Genomic DNA, 24,553 nt, shown 5'->3' with positions numbered 1-24,553 from the left:
AAGAGATGGGGTCTTTGAATGACTCACTGCCACATCCCTTCGCCTGAAACAGTGTCTACCATTCAATGAACACTGGGAATATTGAAGAACAAATCAGTAACAGGAGAAGAAGAAATGATTTTATCAAGTATAGAGAAAATGTTAGTGCCTCCAACAATTGATTTAGGCATCACCCTTCTTTCCAATCATAGTCCCATAAGATTGATAGCCCCTTGTCAATACAATCTTTATTCAATTTCCACATATGCCAGTGAATAAATGTATTTTATAAATATTAAATCGATGTATGTGGAAATTAGTTGATATGAAAAGCAGCTGACGTCATGGTGTTGGAAGAGATGAGAAAAGAAAGCACCATGACATGAATCAGAAATCGAGTTTACAAAGGTAGAAAGTCAGAAGAGATTCTGGAGGCCTTTTGAGCAGCTCCAAATCAGGGGCAGTAGGCCAAATGCCTGCAGGTTCTAGAGAGGAAATACAAATGAGTGAAGCATGCTAGTGACAAGACATTAGGGAGTGGTGGGAAGTGTGGTAAATTTGACAGTACCCATAAAAGAAGCAAGCAGCTACAACTCAGCTCTGAGCATATGCTGTTATTTTGGAATGGGGACCCAGCATTTGCTAGATCTTCCAATATTTTAAGAAGAGATGAAAATCCAGATTTGTATGTGAAATTAGATGCCAACTAACTTTTAAAAAGCACATCACTGATTCAGCCAACTCTGAGCCAAACAAATGCACTTTCTAGAGGATTGGGTATGTGGGCCACCAGTTTGCAACTTCTGCTCTGTAAGAATAATTAAGATAAGACACAACCAGGCCTGGAGATATGTCACTTGGGTTTAAGTGTAACTGGGAGTTAGTTCAAGTCAGTTTGCTCAGCTATTGAAAAGGAACTGAATTGGCTTTGGTGAGAAAGCCTCGCTCACCTGGCACACAAACATAATTGGAGTAGTTTTTTTTTTACATGGTTCATTTACTCAACAACAGATTTTTAGCTGAAACTTCTAATTGAAGTATTTCATACATACAGAGTTGTGACCTATCACAAATGTATAACTCAACTTATGTTTACTAATTAAAGTACACCGAAGTAATCAATACCAAGATCAAGAAGCGGAAATTACAAGAAGCCCAGTAGCTTCCCTCAAGACCCCCGCCCCCAACCTGTATTTCCTCCCTACAGACAACTGCTAGTGTGTCTTCTTTTATTTAATTTAGTTTTGTCTGTTTTGTGCTTTCTGTGTATAGAATCACACAGCATGCTTGCCTTGGGGGCTGGCTAATTTTAATTAACGTTATGTTTGTGAGATTTGTCCAGATTGCTGTATGATAATTCATTGTGGAGATATACCACAATTTCTTAACTTATTCTAATATAGGTAGATATTGGGGTTTTTTCCAGATTTTGACTATTACGAATAGTGCTATTTAGGAAAATTCTAGTACCCATCTTTTTTTTTTTTTTTTGTATAGGCAGGCACTGGGAATCGAACCCAGGTCTCTAGCATAGCAGACAAGAACTCCACCTGCTGAGCTACTGCAGCCTGCCCTAATACCCAACTTTTGATGAACCTGTGTATGCATTCCTGTTGGGTAAATTCCTGAGGAATGGAATTGTTGAGTCATAGGGTATGAATGTTATGAGCTTTAGCTGACACTATGGAACATTTTTCCAAAGCAGTTGTGTCACATTACACTCCAACCAGCAGAGTTGCCCCACATTCTCACCAACACTTGTTATTATGGGCTCTTTGAACTTCAACAATGCTGGTGCAGTGTGATGGCAGCACATAACGTTTTAATGGATAGTTCCCATTTCCCTTTTGACTATGAAATTGAACACCTTTTCATATAATTGGTGGCTATTTGGATATTCTCTTATAGTAACTGTCTGGCCCAGTCTCTTGCCTATTTTTCTATTGTGTTTTCTGGCCTTTTCTTAATGATTTGTAGGACTTCTTTTTATTTTTCTGGGGAGATTCTCCCATTCTATCTGCTGCCTTCTCACCCTTTCTAAGATCTCTTATAGAAAAGTTGTTAATTTTTAAAAGTTCCATCTATTTTTTTCTCCTTAGGATTAGCACTCTTTGTGCCCTGGTTAAGAAACAAAAACAGAAACAGAGAAAATTAAGGACGGTGTTCTCTTTCTCTCTCTCTCTCTTTTTTTTTGTATGCTTTATGGCAAGGTCACATTTCATTACTTTTCTATGTGAGTATCCTGTTACTGCAGCAACATTTGCTGAATTTTTGTTTGTGTTTTTTTTTTTATTTGTTTGTTTTGCTTGTTGGTTTGTTGTCTGGGAGAAGTACATGGACAAGGAAATCGATCCTGGGTCTCCCATATGGGAGAATTCTGCCACTGAACTGCCCTTGCACCCCACCCTAGGAAGGTGTTCTATTAAGCTGCTTATTTTCCTAAAAACTTTATTGCTTTACCTTTCACAGGTAAATCTGGAATCCATCTGGAATTGATCTTATGTGTGATATGAGGTAGGGGCCTAGTTAGTTTTCTTTCCTGTATGACTGCCTGCTTGACCCAGGACCATTTGTTGAAAAACCATCCTTTCTCTGCCACCATTTTCTAATAGCTTTTTAGCACTGTAGACTCATGTTGCATTTGTGGCCAGACAAACATGGACTGCCTTAAACCAGGTCTCCTCTATTCTGCAGGTTTTATATTTGTATTTGTTTATCATTTGTTGGTTTTACCTAAACATGGGGCTTGGTACCTATTCCTGATAAATCTCTTTTCCTTTTCAACTTATTATTTCCACTAATTGAGAAATTTATTCTTGCACCTACCCAATTTATATGCCACCTTCACCAAGCCTAGCAAGCAGACATATTCTTTTTCACCCAATATACTCTGTTAAAATATTGAAGAGAACTAGACCTATGCAATCCCTGTGTTTGGCCACCAAGAAATAGCCTCCTGTTCAGCTAAGCATGGGTCAGTTAAGCAATAGTTTGGTGACACAGATGATCAGCCAATTCCCTGTACTGTCATTAAGCCTCTGTTTTCTTCTTGACCTGTCTTCCATTCCACCACTCCATGACCATTTCATTTTTTATCTGCTTTAGGCCACCAACATACATTCCACAAATCAGTGTCTTAAATGCAGCACCTCACCGAGATGGTCTAGGCACCCCAAAGCACTGCAATCTCTTTTCTCACAATCCAGAAAGCAAATCTTTCCAATGAAGCTCAAAACTGTGCCAGCTCCCTCAGAAATAAAGGGGCCCTACAAACTCCTGGCCAACTAAGAAATTCAGTATGCCCGCCCCTAGAGCATGCCATGGGGACACATCAAACAAGTGCCCAGCATCCTCATTCCCTTCTAATGGTAAGCCACTGTTTTGGGGGAACCATCCCTTTTCCATTCTCAGCCCATTTGCTCTGGCTGAAGTTGATTTCAATCCTGTTCTCTAAATGGAGCAGGGGTCAGCAAACTCTTTTTTCCATAAAGTGCCAAATAGTAAATACTTCAGGCTTTGCTGGCCTCTACGAGGCAACTACTTAAATATGTCTTTGTAGCACAAAAACATCCATAGATAATATATAAATGAATGAGCACGGCTGTGTTCCAATAAAACTTTATTTACGCAAATGGCCATAGTTGGCCAACCCCAGACTTAGACTAAGCGGATCAGTACGTTTCATACCATTTTGTCATGGTATGAAAAAATGGTACCAAGTCTGGCAATTAGGCTCAAGTCTGGCAATTAAGGCCAACTAGCCTTCATCTGGAGACTTAGAGACATGGAGGAATCAGCTTTCTCCTTACCTGGCCTGGACATCGTGGTTATGCAGAATGAGGCTTTTGGGGGACACACTACAAATCACCTCAGAATGAAACCTTCACAGAGGAAGCAAAGGGGAAAGACAGGTTTTTATTGCATCCTTCAAAACCTGAAACTAGATGCATAAGCCATCCTTGGATTTTTTAGCTCATGTAGTGTGTATATGTGTACACACACACACGTCATTATTTCACTCAATCTGCTGTGGATTTCTAACCCTTATAACTGAAAGGGACTTATCAGACATGCATATGAGCTCTCAACCCAGGACTCCCTCATCCTGCTTACCCATCAGACCCTGCCCTTCAATGCAAATTCCTCTATCTGTCCCCCTCAAATCCTACCAACCTATTCAAACTTGCTCTAGCTTTACTTAGCCATGTTAAGCCTTACCTGTTCCCTAAGGTCCAGGTGTAACACTGAGATGAAGGGAATCCCCATAACTGCCCCTGTTTTATAACATGCTATGGGCAAGGTGTTCATAAAGCAAGAGATTTTCATTAGAATGGTGATTTCTCTGGGGTGCAAGCCAACAGTTTTTGCACAGATTAGAAGTTTGGGGAAGGTAAGGTGGACATTTAAAGACAAGATGTCTCCATAACAAAAATGGCAGGCATTGTCTCACAGCCCACCAAATTCCCAGGGGTACCTTCCTCCCCTGGTGTTGCTCAGGTGGTGGGAAAAGGGCCCTAGATCACAAGAAAGGCACATCCACACAAGTGGTCTGAGCAGGGATGGTGACCCCTTTCCCCGTTTGGGAGATGCTCAGTTACCTGGCTTCCCCCACAGTTGGTGGCCATGAGACACATTTCTGAGCAATAAAATATGGGGCAGAGTTTGGTGTATGTGTTTCTGGGAAGGATACTCTATCTTCATTAAAAAGAGCCTTATAAAGCTCCTATTTGGAGCAATGGAAATGTTTTAGTAATAGAAGGTGGTGATGGCAACACAATTTTGTGAATGTAATTAACAGCACTGAGATATATATATTTGAATGTGGTTAAAAGGGGAAATGTCAGGTTGTATATATGGTAGTAGAATAAAATCTTTAAAAAAATCCATGGAACTACTGTACACAAAGTGTGAACCCTAAGTTAAACCATGGGCTATACTTCATAGTTTAATTGTAAAAATATGCTTTCATCCATTCTAACAAATGTGACCCACTAATTCTAGGTGTTAATAACAGTGTGGTCAATGGGGATCCTGTACTTTATACATATTGCTCTGTAAACCTACAACTTCTCTAATAAACAAAACAACAACAACAACAAGAGAAGCCTTACAGAAGGAAAAGTTTTACCTCTGCACTCAGGACACTAGTGAAAGGAACAAAAGCTGTTGCAGCCACGTTGTGGCCATGAGAGAGAGAACAAGAGTGCCGCAGAGGCTGACCCAGCCCGCCACCCTCATTGCTGTGCTAAAGCAGCGTTGGTACAACCGGCAGCAAGTTCTCAGGTGAGACGGGCATCGTCACTGGGGAAACAGCTGTGCTTGCAGGTGCTTTCTTCTTTGCAGCCAGGAGTATTCCTAACACATCAGAAATGAAGGATGATGCTGAAAACACTACTGAATGAGAACATCAGAACTGTAGTGGTCTTGAAATAGATACAGAAAGATTAGTAGGAAATACGATCATCACCTGCAAGTCTTAATGGTAACTCTCTCTTACCTCATACCGGTCATCCCTGCAATTGCCACCCACAGACTTTCCATGTGTCCCTCCAGCCAGCCCTGCTGAGAAATATGCCATTTAGAGCAAGGCTAAGATGAGAGGTGCGCTGCTTATCTCTTTAGACCAAGGGTTGCCATTTGAAAGACAACACAGGGGGTGCAAGGGTAGTTCCTGCCCTATGGGAGACCCAGGTTCAACTCCTAGCTCATGCACTTCCCCACCTCACACCCCCAAAATTCAACAAATGGTGCTGCAATACAGGGAAACTCACATGGAAAAAGAATGAAATGTGACCCCCACCATACAGCATCCAAAAAAAAAAAAAAAGAATAAGAAAAAGACAGCACAGGCTGTCATTTAATGTACATGCAGTGGGAGCAAGACACTAGGAAATGGTGAGAACTGTGGAGAATGTCACGGTGAGTGTCCTTCCATGAACATTCACCTTTGCTTTCTTTTCTAACACCAAGCCGAGCAAAGAAGCATATGCAGGTCAGACTCAGCCCAGAGACACCGGGACTAGGCTGTTACAGAACAGGTGGTTATATAATCTACTGTCCAAACCAGAAGACTTCTCAGAATGGAAGGAGGTGTTAATAATAGTTACTCCAGGACATGGGGCTACCCTGGAACTGTCCCGGGCACACCAGGGTGTGCAGTCATCCTCACTAACTGAGCAATAGCGATATGCCCTGGAGGAAAGCCAAGTCAGATTTATTGATTTATTTATTTTGTTATAATTTTCTCTTTTTTGCATGGGCAGGCACCAGGAATTGAACCCGGGTCTCTGGCATGGCAGGCAAGAAGTCTGCCTGCTGAGTCCCCATGGCCTGCCCCAGATTTATTTTTAATGGAGCTTGCTGTGGGTTCAGTTGCATCCCCCAAAGAGGCATGTGCAAGTCTGAACCCCAGGCCCTGTGAAGCTGACCTTATTTGGAAATAGGGTCTTTGAAAATGTGAACAATGACGATGAGACCACACTGGATCAGAGAGAGCCTTAATCCAATAGGATTGCTGTTCTTTAAAGAAGCGAAATTTGGATACAGACACACAGGCACGAGGGGAAAGTGCTATATAAAGACAGAGGTAGGGGTTGAAGTGTTGCGTCTACACGTTATGCAGTGTGAAGGGCTGCCAGGAAACACCATGAGCTAGCAGGAAGCAAGGAGGGACTCTCCCTGATGGGTCTTGGAGGGAGCACAATCCTACTGACATTCGGACTTTGGATTTCTGGCCTCCAGAACTGAGAGATAATAAATGTCTGTTGTTGGGAGCCACGCAGTCTCTGGTCTTTTGTTAAGGCAGTGTGAGCAGAGGTGAGGCGCGCAGTCAGCTCTGGCCTCTCACCACGCCCAACGTGCCCCCTGAGGCATGCCTGGAGTCCAGTTTGACAACCACTTAGTCCCGCAAGTCAGAAAACGGAGGCCCCAGAGAGGCCCTTTAGCTGGCCTGGTCTAAGAGCCACACCCACCAGTTCTCCTGTCTCTTTATAGGGGTATTTCTTAGGATGGAGGAGCTGCTTTTCCCTAGACCAGGCTCTTCCGAGTTCCTTAAATGAACACGGCAACAGTATGCTGAGCAAACAAGCAGACAGTGGTCTGGAAAGGTTTCAAAGCCAGCCATGTGTACAACACTCCTTTATCCCAACTTGAGCAAGGGACCCTCTCAAGATGTGGGGCTTTGGCTGCAGCAACAGCCCAAAGGAGCCCTCCTTCTCATGGTCACCCCAGCCTGGGCATGGTGAACCCCAGAAGAATCCAAGATATTCTGAGACTCAATTGCAAAGTGAAACAGCACCTCCCACTTGGAGCAACCAGCTCCTTCCCACATATCAGCTCCTTCAAGGATTCTGCAGCTGTAAAGGCCAAGCCACAGGGCCTACATCCAGTTCTGGGCATGGCCGTGTCTTTTCCGAGGAAGGACTGCAGGTGTTGCAAGGCTTGAGGACCCCAAGAAGGGAAATAAATGGGTGTGCTGGAAACAAGGAACCAGGGAACCTGAGACTCTTTATTATGGAAGAGAAAAATGAAAGCCTTTGAGCCCAGGACTTTTGAAGCTGTCAGAACTGAGAAAGATTTTATCGTTTTGGAATAAAGACAATGAAGCTCCATGATAGCAGACATTGCATCTTATCCATATGCCATGAGACACCTATTGTCTATTGCAGTGGCTGGCGCATAACAAGTGCTCAATAAATGTTTCTTGGAAAACTTAAAGAAAAATCTTAGCAGTAAAATGTCAAAGGGTTGAGTGGCATGTACACCAAGTTCTCACTTCCTCCCCCTTCCACCTCCCCCTTAATGGATCATAGATTTTATACTCAATTTATAACACCTTCGACTTTTAAAATTGATTCATGCAACACAGCACTCAACCAAAAGGTCGGTCAGGGAAGGTAGCAGAAAGGTGGACGGAAGCAGGTTTTCCCGAAATGAATCATTTCAGATTTTAGGACAGAGGGGTCTGTGGCTTGCAATTCTGCATTTCAACAGGGCAGAAAGCATCATTTCTCAGTGTTTTCTCAGACTCTCAAGAGCTCCCTCTCCTTGTGGCTTGATTAATTATTTCAAACTTAAAGTCTTTGAAAATGTTACTTCGAACTGGGCCGAAGGTGGAGGTCAAAGGGGGATAGGTGAGGGAACACAACAAAATAAGGGCACAACAGCACTTCAGAATAGGGTCACAGCTTAAAGGGGTGTTGCAGGGTTTTCTCCACCAATTCCTAAAGCCAGAATGTGACAGAATGTGGCGCCTGGTAAGCTGGTGGGAAACGAGGACACACAAGGGCCAGGGAACAAAACCTGGCCGTACTTGTCCTTTCCCCTGAAAAGAACAGTGATTGGGAGATTGTTTTCTCATCATTTAACACCCGAGGTGATACACATTACATTTGGGGAGGAAATGAGGCACGCTGATGTGGTTAAATGTTAACATTTAACAAACTGCTAAGAAATTGCATACCGTGGCCTTTCCCTGAGATGGGACACTTTCACATGAAGCATTGAGAAGAATCCAAAGGACATGGAACCACAGCTGATCTCCAGAGTCTCTCGTGTCCAGCCATTTTCATCTTTCCCTCTAACTTCATGTAGCAACAGGCAAGAGTTTTTGGTTTTGTTTTCCTTTTCTCTTATTGTAGTGAAATTTACATAACATAAAATTAGCCACACTACAGCAGACAAATCAGTGTCATTTAGGACATTGACAATGTTGTGTAACCATCACCTCTTCATCACCACAAAGGACACTCTGTACCCATTAAGCAATCACTCTCCATTAGCCCTTCCCCCAGCCCCTGGCAGCCACCAACCTGCTTTCTGTCTCAATGAATTTGCCTTCGCTGGATTTTTCATATTAATGGAATCATACAATATATGACATTTTGTGTTTGGCTTCTTTCACTTAGCATAATGTTTTTGAGATTTGGTTTTTCCATGTTGCAGCATGTATTAGTAATGCATTCCTTTTCATGGCTGAATAATATTCCATTACATGTGTATTCTACAATTTGTTTATCCATTTATCCATTGATGGACATTTGGGGTGTTTTCACCTTTTGGCTATTGTAATTAATACTGCAATGAACACTGGTTTACAGGGATTTGTGTAAGACCCTGTTTTCAATTTTGGGGGTATATACTTAAGAGTCCAGTTACTGAGTCATATGGTAATTCTATGTTCAGTTTTTTGAGGAATCAATAGGCAAGGTTTTAACATTTGTACTAAAAATGTAAATATATAGGAATCTTGTGCTGGTCTGAATCTGTGGTGGACCCCAGAAAAGCCATGCCCTTTGATCCTCATTCAATATTGTTGGGTGAGGGTATTTTGATTGTTTCCGTGAAGATGTGACCCACCCAATTGTGGGTGGTAACTTTTGATTAGATGATTTCCATGCAGGTGTGTCTCCACCCATTGAAGGTGGAGTTGTTTGCTGGAATCCTTTAAAAGAGGAAACATTTTGGAGAGAGTCCCTTTTTGGTAGAGCCACGACAAAGCCAGCAGATGCTGCCACGTTCGCCATGTGCCCTCCCAGCCAAGAGAGAAGCCCTGACTGTGTTCACCATGTGCCTTCTCACTTGAGAGACAAACCCTGAACTTCATCAGCCTTCTTGAACCAGGGTATCTTTCCTTGGATGGCTGCCTTTGATTGGACATTTCTGTAGACTTGTTTTAACCGGGACATTTTCTCGGCCTTAGAACTGTAAACTAGCAACTTATTAAATTCCCCTTTTCAAAAGCCATTCCATTTCTGGTATATTGCATTCTGACAGCTAGCAAACTAGAACAGATCTATACATCTTCATTGGGTTTAGGAAAGGAAAAAAGTGTCTGGATGGCTATCTACTAAAATGTTTTTTTTTTTTTTTTGGACCCCAAAAAGACGTTTTACTTCCATATACAAACTACAGTAATTCCACCACAATATCACAAAAGCCTTAAATAATTTCAGTAATTGGATTAAGCACAAAGACTAATAGACATCAGTTATAACATGGACTGCATTGGTAAATAATTCTCCTCTGGCTATGGACATGTGAAACTTAGAACAAGTTATCTGCTTCCAATATACATAACACTTTGAAACACCTTTCATCATATTAATCTACTAAAATGTTACTTAATAGTAGGTACATTTAAACAGTACAGTTCTGAATGGTTTTTAAAAGTTTTCTTCATGAAATATCGACCTGTGTAATAAAGATAATAATAGAAGTGAATGGTGGCTCAGTGGCAGAATTCTTGCCTGCCGTGCTGGAGATCCAGGTTTGATTCCCAGTACCTCCCCATGCAAAAAAAAAAAAGTGAACGGAAAAGGTCAGTCAGAAGAAATTTAAGTTTTGTTTCTGGGTTCAATATACATCTGCAACCATAACTTTGTGTCCAGCAGGATGCAGGCCAAGTTTGTCTCAAAGCATGACTGAGCAACACACTATAATTAGCCTTCAGGCTGATATTTATCCATTATCTTTTTTTTCAAACCAAATATCTCCTGCTCACCACTTGCCTTCCCCTCCCTTCCCTTGGTGCTAAACAAATATTGACTCTAATAAAGGAGGGGTCCTTATGAAGTTCCTCCTTAATGAGCTGCGCTACTTCCAATGCAGCTGTGGATCAGGCCGCTGTTTTCACATCTGTGCCGCTTGCACACAGCTTCACCAGGAAGTGGGAAGATCTCACAGGAGCCAGGATTCCTCCGGAAAGAAGAATGAAAACTGAAAACGCAGAGTTTAGGTTATGGCTTTGGAACGTTTACACCAACAGTGCAACTAGCGTGCCCACCTGTGGCCTGGATGCCATTGCCACTGATGTTCTGAAATGTCCTGGAAATAAAGTTCACTGGTGCCACAAGCAGGGGGAGAAAAAAGCCCAAAGACTGACAAGTGCCAGGAGCTGTGAACATCTGCCTTCGTTTGTCAGATCTGATGTCATGGATACAACAAACAGGCTGGCTTAATGACAGCAACTTGTAAGTGTATGGTTCTGAGGCTAGAAGTCCAAAATCGAGGCCTCGGCAAGGGGATGCTTCCTCCCTGAAGTCTTCCTCCCTGCGCTGGCTTGCTGCAGTCCTGGCATCACGTGGCAGTCTTCTCTGTGTCTGCTCTTCTGGTTCCTGCTGACTTCTGGCTTCTGACCGTGTGGCCTTCTCTGACGTCTGGCTTACAGTTTTCTCTTTATAAGGCCTCCAGTCAGATAGATTAAGGCCACCCTCATTAAGTTGGCCATACCTTAAACTAAAAATAACATCTTCCAAAGGTCTTATCCACCATGGGCTCACCCCCACAGGGACGTGGATTAAGATTAAGAGCCCATCTAATAATTCAACCTCGAGGAGCATCCTATACAACAGGGAGAGAATGCACAGAATGGCCATGGAGGGATGGGAGAGGATGCCCAGGGATGAGCCTAGCCCTGGCACTGTGGGATCAGCAATGCCATCCTGACAAAAAAGGGGGGAAAAATGTAACAAAAAACGTACCAGTGGCCGAGAGAGTTCAAGTAGAGTTGCGAGGCTACTCTGGAGGTCACTCTTATGCAAGCTTCAGTTAGACCTTGCTACCTATCATAACTTCCAAACCCCAACCAAAACCATTCCAGCCATTTCTAAAAAAACACTTAGAGTTTCATATAAGAGTCTGCAAAGGTTCCATGCACTAGGGTAACTTTCTAGAAACCTGCAACCTCCAGATGGATCCCTGGACCAGATAAGTCCTGAAATGCAAAAGGGCCAACTTCTCCAGAACATAAACTAGATCCATCTCCCTATCCCATATTAACGACAGCCCCTTCCAACATGAAAAAGTGAGAATGGCCAAAGTCCAAATACCCCTAAAGAGAGGGAGAAAGATCAAACGTGATGGAGGAGTTATAGAAAAGGTAGGGTTTAACAAATGAATATGATTGCTGAATCACTGTATTGATATTACTTTTAGTCTCCAGTATTTTAGAGCAGCTAGAAGTAAAAACTTAAAATTGTGGAATTGTAACCCACACCAACCTCTGAAACTTGTGCTACAACTAATTTTTGTGATGTGTTTTGAAGTTTATTGCCTTTTTGTATATATGTTATTTTTTCAAAACAAAAGAGAAAAAAATATTTCTTATAACCTCCAGTGTTTTGGAGCAACTAGAAAGAAAAATCTGATATAGCAGAATTGTAACCCATAACAAACTCTGAAATCTGTTCTGTAACTACTTGTTAAAGTGTACTTGGAAAATAATTGCTTTTTCTTTTTTGTGTTTATATATATGTTATATTAAACAATGAAGAATGTTTTTAAGAAATTGGCCACCAAGGGAAGGGAAAGTGTTCTTTCACCCTAAATGAGAGCCATTTCTGACACCAGAGTCAGATTCTCCACCCAAAGACTCTCCCCATGTGTCCAGGATGCCCCCAAGTGTGCCTGCTCTGACCTGCAGGAAGCTGCAGGCTTCAAGTGCCTGAGGGCATGGAATTAAAGAATTTCTAAACCCAGCAGTAAGAACATCAAAAGAAGGAAGGGCAGATGCCAGGGACATGGGTTTCCCAGCCCATCCTCATCCTAGCCTCTCAGCCAGAGCCCTTTGGTGGGACAGGCACCCATTGCTGTCTGACAAACCCAGGAAATAACTTCCTTTCGATCCCAGCTGCTTCCTTTTAGCTATGCCACTCCACTCTTTTTCACTCCACCCCCTCACCCCCAGGATGGGAAAAAGTAGTGGTGGTTGGGGATACTGAGGTGCTGTTATCCAGGCTGGTTCCCAAGAATCCTAGGTATAGGGTGACCTGAAAATCATTCATAAAATTAGAACTATATGCCTTCAGGGCTGGAAGAAGTCTGAGGGAAGATGTAACCCAAGTCCTCACTTTATAAAGTTCTCAGGGAACATACTGGAGACCGGAAGGGGATGCAAGCTATCTGTGGGTCACCATGGAGATAGCAACAGGTCTGGTCTTAGAACCCACACTTCCAGGTATGTCCTTCATACTCAGCTACTCATAGGGGGCCAGCTACTCACGGGTGACGCAGCAGCAAAGGCATACATGGAAGGTTGTTAGGAAAGCAGAATCTCGAGCCACTCACCCCAGCCCCTCGAAATCAGAATCTGAGTTTTCATAACATCCCCAAGTGCACATTCCCATTTGAAAAGTACTGCTCTGAGTCAGTGGTTATCAAGCTTTCATGGGCATGGGACTCCCCTGGAGGGCTTGTGACAACACAGATTACAGGGCTCCATCCCCAGATGGGATCTGAGCAGCTGCATTTTCAACACTGAGATCACACGGCTCTAGGGTGTGCTATTGGCAGTCAGCTCCACCAGGGGAGGGAGGATGGCTTGTCAAATAGCCTGAGGTCTCTTTGAGGCAGAACTCGTGTGGCTTGCTGCTATAGGACCTGCCCTAGGGGCAGAAAAGGTAAGAATAGAAGTCAGGAGCATTCCCTGGCCATCCCAACATTTAAGCTGAGCTTGCTGGGGTTGCCTGGTTTTGCTGTCCTTACACAGAGTCCAGGAGAGAGGTGAGGAGCAAACCTCCCTGCTGGAGCTCCAAATGAACCATACAGTGATTGGGAGAAAAATAACGAGAACTGAAGTCAACCTTTTCTCTTTCTCTTACTCTCTCTCTTTCTCTTCCATCCTTCCTTCCTCACTCTCCCCTCCCCCCCTGCCTGCATGTGTGTGTGCGCGTGTGTATGTCTCTCTTTCACTGTCTCGTGGGGTAACAGAACAATCATGCATAAAATACAGGATTCCCATATACCATCTTATTAATCCCTTGCATTGGTGTGGAACATTTGTTACAATTGATAGCACATGGTCATTTTAATAATTGTGCTATTAACTATAGTCCGTAGTCTAACTTAGGGCTCACTGTCTGTGTACTGTACTTCCACGGATTTTTAAAAATTTTTATTGTTCCCATATATACAATCTAACATTTCACCTTTTAATCACATTCAGATGTATATTTCAGTGCTGTTAATTGCACTCACAATGTTGTGCTACCCTCACCACCATCCATTGCCAAAGCATTTCTACCACTCCAAATAGAAGCCCTGTACATTTTAAGCCTTAACTATCCATCCCTTACCCACACCCCATACCCCAGTAAACCATATTCTAGATTCTAACTCTATGCTCATTCCAATTATTTCAAATCAGTGAGATTATGTAAGATCATAAAATATTTGTCCTTTTGTGTCTGGTTTACTTCACACAGCATGATGTCTTCAAGATTCATCCATGTTGTAGCACATATCGGCCTTTCTTTCCTTTTTACAACTGAATAATATTCCACTGCATAACACATTTTGTGATCCATTCACCAGTTGATGGATACTTGGGTTGTGCCATCTTTAGGCAACTGTGGAAGATGCTGCTGTGAATATCAGTGTGCAAATATCTGTTTGAGTCCCTACCTTCAATTCTTTGGGGTATATGACTAATCATGAGACTGCTGGGTCATATGGTAAGTCTACACTTATCTTTCTGAGGAGCTGCCAAACTCTCTTCCACAACAACTGTACCATTTTACACTGCCACCAGCAATGAATACAATAGGTTCATGCTTTTTTATCCATTCTGCCAATTTCTGCCTTTGATTGGATAGTTTAATCCATCCACATTTAAAGTCACTACTGATCATGCAAGACTGTCTTCTGCCATTTTGTTATTTAGCCTTTGTATGTCTTACACCTTTTTGTCTCTCAATTCTTCCATTAATGCCCGCTTTTATATTTGTTTCATTTATGTGTGTTGCACTACAGGCATCAATATTTATTAACAAAAGACAAAAGAAACATATTCAGTGAATAAGTAGAACACTATCCAGACAGATGTTAAATTGTAAAATATGTATCTAGTGATTTCAAATAAATAAATAAAAATTTATACATCATTACACAGTTCTATAGTTTGGATTTGAGATTGATAAATATCTTGAAAGAGAGTAAACATATTGAATGTCTTCTCTTTTCTATTTGTATATATTTTTCATCCGTTTTCCATGCAGTTACCATGGCATTAAAATTTAGCACTTTAAATATATAACAGTCATAATAATACCAACTTAACTTCAGTAGCATATACATATAATTTTAGTATTCCCCTCTGTCTCCCCACCTATTTTTTGTACCTATTAGCACTTTGAACATCGAATGTCCCAAACCATAGATTTATCAATACTTTTTATGCATTTGCCTTTTAATATCTGTAGGAAAAAAGAAGTGGAGTTACATATGGTATAAACAATACACTATCATAATGCCAGCATTTATAATCAACCAAATGGTTACTTAACTGCTTTGAAGCATTCTCTAGTGTCCTTTCCTTTCAGTCTGAAGAATATTCTTTAGTATTGCTTGTAGGGCAGGTCTAGTAGAGATGAAGTGCCTCAGCTTTTGTTCGTCAAGGAATGTCTTAATCTCTCCAGCATTTTGGAAAGAAAATCTTGCCAGACAGAAAGCTCTTCATTGGCAATTGTTTTCTTTCAGCACTATAAGTGTTTCAGCCCACAGTTTTCCTGCCTTCAGGGGTTCTGATGAGAAATCAGCCCTCAATATAATTGGGTATTCCTTGTACACAACATATTGCTATTCTCCCAGGTTTCAGAATTCTCTTGTCCTTTGCCTTCAAAAGTGTGATCACTGTATGGTGGAGTGCATTTTTCTTCATGTTTATCCTCTTTGGTGTTCTCTGAGCTTCTTGGATGCACATATTAATGTCTTTTGTTGAGTTTGGGAAGCTCTCTGTCATTATTATTTGACTATTCCTTCTGTCCCCTTCTCTTTCTCTTCACCTTTCGCACTCCCATAATACATATTGGTATGTTTGATGATGTCCTATTGCTGTTGTGCTGGTTTGAAGCTATTATAGACCCCAAAGAAGCCATGCCCTTTAATCCCCATTCCATATTGTTGGGTGAGACCTTTTTATTGTTTCTATGGATATCTGAAACATCCAAATGTAAGTGGTAACCTTTGATTAGATGGTTTCCATGGAGATGTGTCTGTACTTATTCAAGGTGGGGTTGCTTACTGGAGCCCTTTAAGAGGGAACTATTTCGGAAGAAGCTTCAGAACCAACAGAGCTGAGAGAGCCCACACAGTCAGAGATCTTTGGAGATGCAGAAAGAGAATACCCCCAGGGAATCATTATGAAATAAATGAGAAGCCAGTAGAGAGAGTTAGCAGATGTCACCATGTGTCTTTCCAGCTGACAGAGGTGTTCTGGACCCATCAGCCTTTCATGAACCAAGGTATCTTTCCCAGTATCCTTAGTTTGGATGTTTTCATGGCCTTAGAACTATGAACTCATAATTTAATAAATTCCCCCTTTTAAAAGCTGTTCCATTTCTGGTACATTGCATTCCAGTAGCTTAACAAACTAAAACAACTGTCTTAAGTGACTTTCACTTTTATTATTTACTTTTTCTATCTGCTCCTCAGCCTGACTCATTTCAAGTATCTTGTCTTTAAGTTCACTGATTCTTTCTTTGGCCAGCTCCAATCTGCTCTTGAAACCCTCCTGGGCATTTTTTCATTTCAGTTATTGTAGTCTCAAACACCAATAGTTTTGTTTGGTTTCTTTTTAAAATTTTTATCTCTTTACTAAGAGTCTTATATTGCTCATTTATTGTTTTCCTGATATCCTTTAGTTCATTCTCTGTATTTTCCCTATCTCCTTAAACATGCTTAACAGGCTTTGTTTGGTATGCCCATATTCTCTTCTTCTTTGTTGGTGTTTTCTGTATTATTTTCCTCTTCCTTTGGATGGGCTGTCATTTCCTGCTTCCTCGTTTTTCACTCTTTTGTTGCATATTGTACCTTTTTTTTTTTTTTTTTTTTTTTTTTGCATGAACAGGTACTGGGAATCGAACCTGCATCTCTGGCACAGTAGGTGAGAGTTCTGCCACTGAGCCACTGTTTCACCTGCACACTGTACATTTTAATAGTTTAAAATGTTAACTGTGAAATTTAATCCCTGGGATGTGTTTTTCTTGGTATGGTAACCAGCTGGTGATAAGAAAGAGATGTTCTTGAGTTTAGCCTCCTATCAGGAAGATCTGTCTAAGGCAAATGCAGTGTTCAGGATTTTCCTTGTCTTACCAGGACTCTGTCTTGTCCTGGGTTTTTGCTTGTTAGTTGTTTTGGAGTTCCCCTCTTTACAGGAGTTTGGTTGTGCTCCCTGTTTCCCAAGAGACAGGCCTCCCTTTCCTGGATCTTTGAAGCTGGCAGGCCTTGCCTCAGACTGTCTGCCTCTATAGTTTTTACATTCTTATTGTTGTTGCAAGGTTCTTATGACAAGAGGGTAAATTCTGGGAGGAGGGTCACCCCTAGAGAGGATTTTCCCAAGTCAGTCTTTCCCAGCCAAAAGAGCACCAAGGATCCATGAAGTGGGCACAGACTGGCTCCAAAGTACCCTGGGAAAGAGATCAGGAAGGGCATCAGGAGCTTTTCAAAAGGTTTTTTCAAATGCAGCCTGTCAACTAAGTGCCCTCCACAGCCCTGAGAAAGCACAGTATCTTTAAGTCTGCTCTACTGCAGTCTTTGTCAGGGCAGTTGAAAGCAATGGCTGCTCTCAGAATCTGGCACCCAGCGATCTGAAGTCACTAATGAAAATCTGTGATCAGTCATCAGCAGGACCCTTCCCTGGTCTTGTGGAAGAGGAATTTATGTCTGTTTCTATGATTAGCAAGCTAGTCAGGGACTGGACCCCACAGCAGCCTGCCACAAGAGTGGGGATGGGTGTGGGTGGCTTCCATGCAGAGAGAGCAATCTACTGTTCTTTACAGTAATTTATCAGCCCCATCCTCCTTCTCTTCCCTGGAGGCTGTACAGTGTTCTGCTGACCTCTGGAGTTTCAAAATAGTTGTTTCAGACAGTTTCTGCCTGTTTAATAGTTGTTCTGGTGGAAGGACTGAGTCCTGGAGATCCCAACCCTGCCATTTTCCCACAGTCCTCATTCTGGAGTCAAACTTTTGCCTTTGCACTTATCTCTTCCTTTGATCTTCGATGTGAGTGGGGAAGTGAGCAGGTCAGGTTCATATTATTGACCCCCTTTACAAATGAGAAAAATCACCAGGAAAGTGAAAAGAGCACTCCTCTAATTACTGACAAAGCTAGGATGAAAGATTATTTCTCAACTCTTACTTCATTAATTTCCCCCACAATAACTCCTTGCCCTGTGGGTTCTATGAGAGTATGAATAAGAAAGATGTTTCTGTTCAGATTCCATATGGGGCAGGTAACACTACTATTCCAGATATGCAGGAAAGGCCCATTCCGCTCCTTTTATGCATAAAAGTGAGTGACATGCACTCACACACACATACATACAAAGCAATTAAGTGACTTTCTCAAAGCCATAGAGCTACAAACATATTGATTTCAGCATCAGTGCCCGAAGGATCAAAGACTTTCAAGGGAGAAACCATCCACAACAAGAGCAAATCTGGTACTAATTTAACTCCACATTTTGCCATTTATAAGATTATAGGCAGTGCCAAAATTTTGCATATGATGTGCTCCAAAAGTGCTGTTTTAAGTCAGAGTTGTGTTTTGTTTTTTGTTTTTGTTTTTGTTTTTTAAGTACAAAATGCCTAGAGAGCACTTGGTACATGATGGGCGTTTGAAATGAATGCATTCCTTTGAAAATTACAATGGTGTAAATGGGAGGTGACGGGGGGTGGGGAGGATTTCCGAGCCTAATTCATAAAATCCTGGTTCATCTGTTAAACACCGAAATGACATTGACCTCTATGACAGGGTTTTTTAAAGGAGAATGCATCCAAAACTCTAATTCAAAGCATGTAACAAACGTCTTTCCCCATGACTGTTTTGTGCTGCATTTTAGTTGCTTTGCTACTTGTCTGTCTTTCTCTCATGAAAGCAAAAAGGTAGAGACTATAGGAACCATGTCTGTCTTATTCACCATTGTACTGTTAGTGCAATGCTGATACATGAGTATATTTAATAAATGAATAAAAGGATGCTGTTTCCTGGGCCTAGAGTGCTGTGTTCACTACCACCTGCGTTGGCTGCTTAATTCTAACTCCAGGTCATGAAATTGGGCTCTACCTAAGCTGGGTACCCACTCATGTTTTCCTGAGAATACCCTGTGCTATTCCCAATCATAGCAATGAATATACTATATTTTTAGTGCTTTCTCAAGTATATTTTTTCAAGACTGCACCCATGTGCTCAGATCTACACATTAGCATTTTTCAGTTCCTCATTCTCAGAGCAGATAAAGATGGAAATTTAAGACTGAGACCACGACAAACAATAAAAAAAGAAACATGGAAGGAACAAATGATAGAAAGAAGACAACTTCAAAATAGGATCCCATATTTAAATTAATGAACATTAAAGACAAAAGAGATTATTGGGAATTAAAAACATGCTATCAGAAAATATAAACTTAGTAGAAAATTAAATTCAATAGAAAAGTTGGAAGATAAAGTTGTGGACATGTCCCCAAAAATGAGTCAAAAAAAAAAAAGAGGAAATTAGGATATAAATGATAAGCAAATTAGCAGAGTAGTCCATGGGGTCCAACATCTAAATAACTGGAGTTCCAGAAAGAGAAAGCAGAGAAAGAAAAGAAATGTAGCAAATTAACATCAACAACAATAATATTAACAACATCTTGCAAAACAGAACTAAAAAAAAAAAGGTGTTTACAAATGGAAAAGATACATTGGAAGAAATTAGACTCCCACTCAGGAAAATCACTGTGAAATTTCAGGACATAGTTAATCAAGGGAAGATACTCAAGCTTCCATTGAGAAGAAGGTAGAACACATTCAAAGGTCAGGATTGAAAACGGTTTTAAACTTTTCCACACCACCACCAAAAGATAGAAGAAAAAGGAAAGATATCCTCAGTATTCTGAAGGAAATTTAGTTTCAACTTAGAATTCCATCTTCAACAAACTAATGACCAAGAGAGGGTATAATATGGAAATGTTTACACATATGGACATGAAAGATTCCAAAAACTTTACCTCACATATAATCCCTCTTTAAGAGAATTTACTACACCAACACAAGGATAGTGAACAAAAAGGAAGCCCTGGGATACAGAAAGTGGGAAATAGGACACAAGAGGTGATAGGAAGTTCCAGGGTGGTGTGAAGGGGGATTCTCAGGTAACAGCTGTGCATGGCCTCAAGATGGTAACTGGATGGTAACTGGTTGGGGCAAAATGACTGAAGAGATAGATACACTACAAGCTGCCATTACCATGTGTGCTCTCATCTTAGCATTAAAAATTACTGAAGTGTATACATAGCCAAAACAAGGAACTAAAGCAAGACAGATGAAGATATGAGATCCAGGATACAAGGAATTCACTCAGAAGAAAGGCAAAGGGAATTCCAGTAATTATAGCAAAAGAAGGTCCCAGAGCAACAGCTGTGTAGTTCAGAAAGGAAAAAAATTGAAGAAATGTATCTAAAGGAAAAAAAAAAATTAGAACAGATAGATTCCTGATATCATTGACCTTGAAGAAAACTTTATTGAGAAGCTTTTGAAAGATGTGGGGAAAATTAGTTATAAAGTGATAAGTACAAAGAAACCAAGAAATTAAAAATAAGTATGTGATCAAGCGTACATCAGTGTCCTATAACTTAGAAGTTTCCTGGAAGAACTGTACTTTGGCATATAATATCTGCAAAATACACATCCACATGGAGAAATTCCTGGACTACAAAGAGCTGAAGTCAACAAAATAAGCACCAAAGACATTTAGATAAGAATATCTGTAAGTAGAAATCTAGAGTCTCTAATTGCCCATTTTAGAATTTGCTCCCTAGGCATATTCTCATCACGATAAAGTCATATCTAGTTTTTAACACACGAATCAATGTAGCAGAGGGGTGGGGACAGTAGCAAAGGAAAGAGAGTTGGAGTTAACTCAAGATCATACCTCCTAAACAAGTCCCACCTGTGGTATCCAAGGTGGAAGCATCAAGTACATCAGAATTAAGAGGATGCCTTCAGAATATAAATAAATGGATTATCACCAATAGCAGGGAACTTCTAGCATGGAACTCTATAACCATAGCCCCCTTCCACTGTGGTGCAAGCTACCTTCAATAATCACCATGACCAGAAGGACTTACAGACAACACTGGCAGAGTAGCTACTTCCTCTATCCAAGGGGCAACAGAGAGTGTTGTAATGTTTCCTAATTAACAGTCACGTGTATGTCATCTACAAAAGTTTTATGATACTTGGGGACCACCGATATTAAAATGTTCTTTGGCTTAAATTGGATACATTTTTTAATACTTGAGGACGTGAATTTAAAAGAAATGTATGACCAGTTATAAACAGAAATCATTATCATGCTCTGTGGCAGCCAGTCCCTGAGATGGCCCCTAATGATTGCCTCCTGGTATTCTGGTCCTTGTGTGGTCCTCTCCCAAGTTGAATAGGACCTAATCGTGTGGCCAATAAGCTTCTGAAGAAATGATGGAGTGTGACCTCTAAGCTTAGGTCAAAAAAGGAATTGCAGCTGACCTGTGAGGCCATTTATGCAGCCCTGTGAAGAGGTCCACTTGGTAAGGAACTGAGGCCCTGGCCAACAGCCATATAAGGGAACCATTTTGGAAGCAGATCCTCCAGCCCCAGTCAAGCCTTCAGATGATGCAGCCCCAATTGCCATCTTAACTGCAGCCTCCTGAGAAATATCAAGCTAAGCCTCTCCTGAATTCCTGACCCATAGAAACTGTGTGAGATAATTATTGTCTGTGGTTTCAAGTAACCTTCAAAGGTCCCCTGTAGTTCCTACAACCCACAATTCCACATCTGACCCAAGACATATATAAGAGTAGCATTCACAGAATACCAGAGGCCAAATACGGTAATTCCAAGAAACTGGTCCATAACACTGCTCTTGTGCATAGTTAAGACACTCTTTAGTGTCTTTTCTTAAGTGTCATATTTGTTCACTTAAATTTGAAAAATAAATTTAGTCACATGCTCTAATTAAAAAAAAAATAAACAGCATTCCTATTTTATTCGTCGAGAGCAGCTCTGATCAATGCTAAAAATAAAGCCTTTTGCCTGAGTCACATGCAAGTCATAATAATTAAATACCAGGGAGCAAAAGCCTGGAAAGGGTGAGGTCTGATTTCATTCCAGATGTGCATTTTTCCCTGAGTATCAAAGTCACAGAGTTTCTGTGTGAGAGCCAAGGAGGCTCTGTGCCAATCCAAAAGTTTTCTTTGACTCACAAAAAACTAACCTGCTGGATCTGAAACTCTGAGCAAATGGACCTAATTTTCCAGAACAGCCTAATATTTTAATGGCCATAAACTGAGTCTAATCTACCTATGAACATATGTGTAATCACAGCAACATTTCAGCCTTGTATTATTTTCATAATAAGTCCATTTTACTGCATCTCACAGCCAAGAAGAAGGCAATGTGGTGTTTCCCACAGAGTAGGTTTGTCCTCTATCACCCAAACAGCTCCTGCTTAATATGCGTTTCAGAGATTAGCAATGCCACCAGACCAATTTTTCAATTAGCTAGTTTTAGTGCAAGGGGGCAGAAACTTATTTCTCTTGAGGTCCTCTAAGAAAACTATATTTGAGGATTAGGTATCAATTTGAAAATAATGTCATATTTTAGTCTGACTATTCTTTCTGAGTTTAGGTAGATATGTGAAAGATTTGGCTCAACTTTTTTTTTAGAGTTTGCAAATATTTACTGGATTATGGAACAAGCAAGATCACAAACTCATTTTTACAGAATTACAGAATCAAGGGAAATAATTAAGATTGTGAGTATCTGATTTTTATACCTGCTTTTGGTTAACATTTATATGAAACACTGTTATATTGACCACACCACAGGCTATTCTCCTCATCCTGAGGAGAAATATATATTCTAAGGCCCTATGAAACTAATGCTAATTTTAAGACTAGTACATATAAGCTTTTGTTAATTTTTAGACAGTTGATTTAGAAGAAAGTTTTAATGACATGAACTAGAGCCCTCTTCACTTAAAAGTAAAAAAAAAAGTTGCAAAGGAAGCCAAGAAAAACTGATGTTAAAAGGCTATCAAAAGATACGGAAGATATTAGATACTCCCACGGAACAAATGAAGAGGGAAGTCATTCTTATGTAAGTAAAAAAAAGTCTTGGGTTTGTTACCTTCTGTACAACTCTACTAATTTTAAGTTCAAGGTCAAAGCATATAAACTTTATTAGGTCAATATAAATAATAATAAGCATTAAGAGATTGCAAAGGAAGGAAAAAAGAGGGAAGAAACAACAACAAAAATCCAAAGGGAGAAGGGAGAAGGTGGAACAAGAGACTGAAAGAGAGAAACAGAAATAATGAACTGATGGGATAAAGAAATAGAGAAAAAATATATAGAAGGCAGAGCAGAGATTTGACTCTCTTTACCTCATTAGCCTCTACAGATCTTTATCTTTAGCATATGATAACCTTCATATACTGTATTTTCACAGATTGCAATGGTGAAATGTACCTAAGAAATTATCTAACTCTAGTCCAACCTGCTCTTCTAAGGAGTCTGTCCAAGATCGCATTTAATGGCAGACCCATGTTTTGTGTCCCCTCCCTCTGTCCATTCAATTGAATGAGAACTTAGCTCTTGGCAAATTATTGAAAGAGCCCCAAATGGATTTTCAGACAATCATACAATTGTTCTGACTGATCTTAGAAAGGTTAAAAAAAAGATAAAAAGACACAATGTTAGTAAGTTTGTTGAGAGCCAGATGAAATAGCGTCAAGGACATGTGTTTTTCCACATTGCTAGAGGTGGAATATATAAATATTCTTCATTCTCTAAGTCCAGAGCAACTTCTGATCATTTCTCAAGAAAACCACAAAATCCGCCTTTATCATTTCTTCAAGGAAATTTAGTGTTTGGGTGTAAATGAGAATAATGCATTAAAATAGTAATTTGCATTTGTGTTCCACAGATTTTTTTTCCTTCCATTTCCGGCTAGTAGCCAGCATTGTATTCCCTTGCCTTGGGGATTTTTGAAAGATGGAAAGCTAGCACTGTAGTTCTTCCCGCCTTTTATAGAGCCTAAACCTATTGAAGAGATTATGCTAAGAGCCCAGAAAAGGAGAAAGAAAGGTGGGGACACCTTTGAGGAGAATAAGAAGGGAGAAAGAGGTATTTGACTGTGACCCCCATGGGCCGTGAGGTGCAGCTCTTCCAGAGACCAGGTTCTAGGTCCACGTGGCAGCCCACCATGGAGGTCAGAATGCAGAGAGGACAGCTGCTTGGTAAAGGGACTCCAGCTGGGTCAGAAATTTCTGGGCTCCAGAGAACACGAAGACAACTTGGGGCTGTGATAATGGGCATCCCAGTGGGAGTGGTCATCAGTGAGTGGAGAGGTCTCTCTACTTTGGTGCCACTTTACACCTGGCAGCGAGGGTTATCAAGTGCAACTATATGGACTGTGTCCTGTACAAGGGGCAAGCCACAAAGACCATGAGGTCAAGGAGGACTGAAATCCAGCTTGCACTCAGCTCACAGTACAAGTTTGTGCATGGTGCAAGTGTGCATCTATCAGGAAGAGGGGTAGATTTTCCCAACACA

The 24,553-nt window shown here is 40.9% G+C and overlaps 1 long non-coding RNA gene across 1 annotated transcript in view; it reads right to left on the bottom strand.

The window, feature by feature from the left end:
- The window catches only part of LOC143686105 (uncharacterized), a 193,825-nt gene that overhangs the window by 64,606 nt on the left and 104,666 nt on the right, over positions 1–24,553 (bottom strand). The window lies entirely within an intron of this gene.

Source organism: Tamandua tetradactyla, chromosome 6, assembly GCF_023851605.1.
Source record: "Tamandua tetradactyla isolate mTamTet1 chromosome 6, mTamTet1.pri, whole genome shotgun sequence".
In the NCBI taxonomy this organism is placed as follows: domain Eukaryota; kingdom Metazoa; phylum Chordata; class Mammalia; order Pilosa; family Myrmecophagidae; genus Tamandua; species Tamandua tetradactyla.
The sequence above is the reverse complement of the archived record's forward strand: the minus strand, read 5'-3'. Positions and strand labels throughout refer to the sequence as shown.